Source organism: Hylobates moloch, unplaced genomic scaffold (assembly GCF_009828535.3).
Source record: "Hylobates moloch isolate HMO894 unplaced genomic scaffold, HMol_V3 SCAFFOLD_1, whole genome shotgun sequence".
NCBI lineage: Eukaryota > Metazoa > Chordata > Mammalia > Primates > Hylobatidae > Hylobates > Hylobates moloch.
Genome location: NW_026652276.1, coordinates 65,735,460 through 65,740,423, shown reverse-complemented (window position 1 = coordinate 65,740,423; position 4,964 = coordinate 65,735,460). Strand labels below are relative to the sequence as shown.

Genomic DNA, 4,964 nt, shown 5'->3' with positions numbered 1-4,964 from the left:
GAATTAGGCTAATTAATGACCTACAGTGGCCTCTAAGTGATAAAGTGAAAGGAAGAGTCATATGTTCCTCCCTTTAAATCAAAAGCTAGAAATGATTAGTGAGGAAGCCATGTTGAAAGTTGAGACAGGCCAAAAGTTAGGCCTCTTGTGCCAAACAGTTAGCCAAGTTGTGAATGCAAAGGAAAAGTTCTTGAAGGATGTGAAAAGTGCTACTCTAGTGAACACATGAATAATAAGAAAATGAAACAGCCTTACTGCTGATAGGGGAAAGTTTGAGTGGTCTGGGTAGAAGATCAGTTAAGCCACAACATTCCCTTAAGCCAAAGTCTAATCCAGAACAAGGCCCGAACTCTCTTTAATTCTGTGAAGAGCATGTGTAGTGCATGCTACAGAGAAATCTTTCATGAAAGACTCAATAGATATGGCAAACTTCGTTGCTGTCTTATTTTAAGAAATTGCCACAGCCACCCCAGCCTTCAAAATCCACCACCCTGGTTAGTCAGCAGCCATCAACATCAAGGCAAGACCCTTCAATGGCAAAAAGGTTACAACTCACTGAAGGCTCAGATGATTGTTAGCTTTTTTTTTTTTAATTTTAGCAATAAAGTATTTTTAAATTAAGGTGTGTGCGTTGTGCTATTAGACATAATGCTATTGCATACTTAGTAGACCACAGAAGAGTATAAATATAACTTTTGTATGTTTGGGAAACCAAAAAATGCGTGTGATTTGTGTTATTGCAGTGGCCTAGTACCCAACCCACAATACCGCCTATGCGTGTCTGCATTCCTCTCATCTCCTATCAGTGCACTTCTCACTTTACCCAGCACCTCTTTCCATTCTTGAACCCTTGCATCAGAATGATGCTCTGGTTCTCTTAATTTTCCCTGGAAAAGAGACACTTTCTCTGTAACTCTCCTATGAATCAAATGGCGATAAGGAAGAGGTAGGACCTGCGGCTCTCATTTATTTCGGTGCTACTCCAACGTGCTTAAATTTTTAACCCTTCTGCCCACTCACTATTTGCTGGTTACAGAGGTTGGACGCACATCTGTCCTGCACAAACACATGAATACACATCATATAGTCACTCCCCAGCTCTGCATACTGAGCTCAAAGAATTTCAGAGCTAGAAGGAAGCAATACAATTTTAAGCTTTTAATTTGTAGTTGAAAAATCGAGACCCAGAAAGACTGTATGTATTGCCCAAGACCATATAGCTACTTACTGCAGATCTAAGACTAGACCCCAGGTCATTTATTTCTTAGGATCCTGGTGCTTCCTCCAGAAAGGATGGTCCAAGACGCCAACAGCAGCTGGATGTTCTCATCAGTCCTCCCTGTTCTGTTCTGCTCTGAAGTTGTCAGAGGCATGGAAGCATTCTCTGATGAGCCACTGGTTCCCACAGTTGATAGTCTAATATTTAAGAAAAGCCACTATTATGAGGTCTTTCCTGTAACTTAGCATGGTTACTAAATAGACCCTTGGCACTAATATTTACATAGTAACCAGTGGCTTACAGAAGAAAGTATATGCAGACAAAAGTTACTTTTTTATGACACCGATTAATTCTGTCTCTCATTTTAGTTTTTAAAAATGCATTTAGTTCTCAAAAAGCAAATGATTCTTGCTCATTTAGTTTCAGTTTTCTTGTCTGTAAAATAAAGCAATATGAGATGGTCTCTAAGATCTTTTCAAAACCCCCAAAATGTGGATATCTGCATTTGGGTTTTCTGAAGAGCTAAGATTTGGGTACTTTGCCTTAATTTTGAATACTTCATAAAGAAGCCTTTCTAAAGTATTCTCCTTCACCTGCTGTCATACACAGTGTACGCAAAACACTGTGAATCTTTTCTTGTTGGGCCAGGATCTGGTGTATGGGGACATCCGTGGGGCTGAATTCTGCACCAGTGGCAGTGTCCTCAGGGATTAAAACAACATTCAGACCACTGGTTTTTTGAGTTATTTTATCAGAAGTGATATACTTTCCAAAAAAGCAGAACAACAACAAGAAGATAAATAAGATAAGTGAAAAAGGCTCAAAGGCCGCTAATGAGTGGGAAAATTGGCCAGTGGCTAAAAGCCAAGTGCCTTCTTGCAACCAAAATGCCTTCATTATTTTTTCTGCCACTGAAGAATGTAGCACAGAACATCTATACTTACCTCCTGAGCAGCTTTCTGACTGGAAGGAACATGAAGAGGCAGACACGTGTGAGCTTTAGAGGGTAGGGAGCCATCAGGAGGATGAGGGTTGCTTCCAGGGTGGAGAAGAAGCTCCTGGGGTGAATGGCTTGTTGTCCAATTATATTGTCAACCAGGGTTTGTGACAGCCTGGCTCACTCATGTAGAATTTTTATACATGATATAATTCACAGGACTCTAAGTTCCCAAATATCCTCTGTCATCAACAGTTGATTCTAATCTCTTGATTCTAATCTCTTGTCCTAGGAGCTGCATGACTTCCTCCCGCCACTCCTGATGTTACTTGTGTGAGGAAACGACCTGATATGCTCTCTCCTTAGCAGGGGGTTGGGAAGGGTGGACACTGAGGATCAGGACAGCAAAAAATTATCCTCTAGTCGTATCTCAAATCTGTATCTGTCTGTGACACAGCCAATCCACTCAGTCTAGTTATTTTCACAATTTCACATTAGCTCCAGTTATAGAAGCTTGAAAACATTAAAGCTTTACATATTCTTTATGTAAAACATTAAAGCTTTAAATATTCTTTATGTAAAACATTAAAGCTTTACATATTCTTTACATTCTTTATGTAAAACATTAAAGCTTTACATATTCTTTACATTGTATATAGAAAACAAATATATATAAAATGCATATATTATATGCAATATACATATATATTAATGTGATATCTATATCTATCTATCTCTCACAGACAAAGGTAGGAGCAGAGATGTAAATTCAAGAAGCTCAGAGACATTATTCTATGTCCTTTTTACTACTTTCCGCAAGTAATGATCTACATCTGCATGAGTTTTCCTTGTTTTTGGAGTCTGAATTGTGCTTTTAGAGACCCTCACTCTGAGGAGACTAACTTTAAGTTTTTGCTTATATTCATTAACAAGAACATAAAAGCACCCTACCGAGGACCTCTGAAAACTAAAGTTGAATGCAGTGCTCCACACCCTGCCCCTGCCTGCTTGGTTGCAGTAGTCACTTGTGGTCTAGTTTACTTAATAGCTAGAGAGGTTTGCACCCCCTTTGACAAGGATGGAAGAGACCCTCAGGCCTGACAAATAAAATTAAAAAATAGCTGTAAAACCAGTAAAGATTGTACTAAATGCTGTCTTGTGAAAAAAATACAAATAACAAAAGGATATAAAGAAAAGCCAGAGTATTCTAGCCAGCTGTCTAATTCTGGAAAATCGTATCACCTTTCTGGGTCTTGTTTTCTGTGTCTATAAAAGGAGCTTGGAATTTTCGATGATTCTAAGCAGGTGGGCATTAAGCTTATTGACGACCACACCTGTGGCACAAATGTGTTTTTGGAATAGCAGTAGGTGCTGAATTTGTCAGAAATTGTTTGAATGAGGAATGGATGGATAGGGCGACTTCTGCCCATCAAGCCAGAAAAAGCGTGTTGACTTTTGTCACTTGAAGCCACCTGATTAGTGTATCAGAGACTAAGCCTGCCCTTCTAGCTTTGCCATGGAGTCAGTCTCACTCTGGGGCATGGTTCAGATCATACCACGGAAATAGTAAGGGAGCAGGACTACATTTTTGCCAAGGGGAACCCAGAGCAATGTTATGCTTCCTTCACTGGGAGGTGAAAAATTCCATTGCAATGAGCAAGACCATCTCTCAATGCACAGGATCCACTTTGAGTCTATTTCCAGGTACCCTCCTTTGTTTGATCAAGTTTGTTAAAGAGCGTCTTCCTTATGATTTGGCTTGCTAGCTAGATCCATCTACAGGGAGAGAAGAAGCTGGAGTATTTTTGTTCCTGTGACAGTTATACCCACTGTAAATTTTTTAAAAAGAGAGTAGATTGGGCTGGGCACCGTGGCTCATGCCTGTAATCCCAGCACTTTGGGAGGCCGAGGCTGGTTGATCACCAGGTCAGGAGATTGAGACCATCCTGGCTAACATGGTGAAACCCCATCTCTACTAAAAATACAAAAAATTAGCTGGGCGTGGTGGCGGGCACCTGTAGTCTCAGCTACTTGGGAGGCTGAGGCAGGAGAATGGCGTGAACCCAGGAGGCAGAGCTTGCAGTGAGCCAAGATCGCGCCACTGCACTCCAGCCTGGGTGACAGAGCGAGACTCCGTCTAAAAAAAAAAAAAAAAAAAAAAAAAGGAGAGTAGATTGTATTAGCATGGAGAGGGAATTTAAAGGGATAGAACGTACTAGAGAAACAGTGAAGGGTAGAGGAGGGGCAGAAAATTGGGCCAAAAGAGCATCACTTTGTGACCCTTAGAGAAATTTCATAGGGCATGGGAATACAAGTTGGAGGTTATTAATATGTCTGTGTTGCTGGTTTGTCCACCAACTTGGCGCAAATATCAGCAGTGGATTTGCTTTATAATTAAGGTGGCATTTTGCAATTCACCTGTAATAAAGAATGTGTGTAGTTTATTAAAGATTGGTTTATATAGTGAATAGTATTTATTGCAAATAAATAAAAAGCACAGTGGCCTCACAGAATGAGTAATAATCTGTTTAAAAATGGAGCTAGCATGAAATTGCTGAAGACATACCTTGATCGAGCATTATAAAATCTCTTCTTTATGGAAATATCTCTGTATTTATAGATTGATCTACTTCTGTATACTTCTAGTTGGACTTGTACTAATGATGGAAGAACTTGAACGTTTCAAAAGTTGAACAGTTTTACAGTGAATTCTGACAAGATCCAAAGCATTTGGTAGTTAAGAGGGCATATATACTTCTTAAAGTTCATTTTTAAATGTATTAAAGCTATTAAATAAGTGTGTAGATT

General features: G+C 39.6%; 1 non-coding gene across 1 annotated transcript; it reads left to right on the top strand.

Moving 5' to 3' along the window:
* The first annotated feature begins 3,191 nt into the window (after nt 1–3,191).
* On the top strand, nt 3,192–3,316 carry LOC116809936 (U6atac minor spliceosomal RNA). Its single transcript, XR_004370096.1, has one exon. It is a non-coding gene; the product is annotated as a U6atac minor spliceosomal RNA (small nuclear RNA).
* Nucleotides 3,317–4,964: the final 1,648 nt, after the last annotated feature.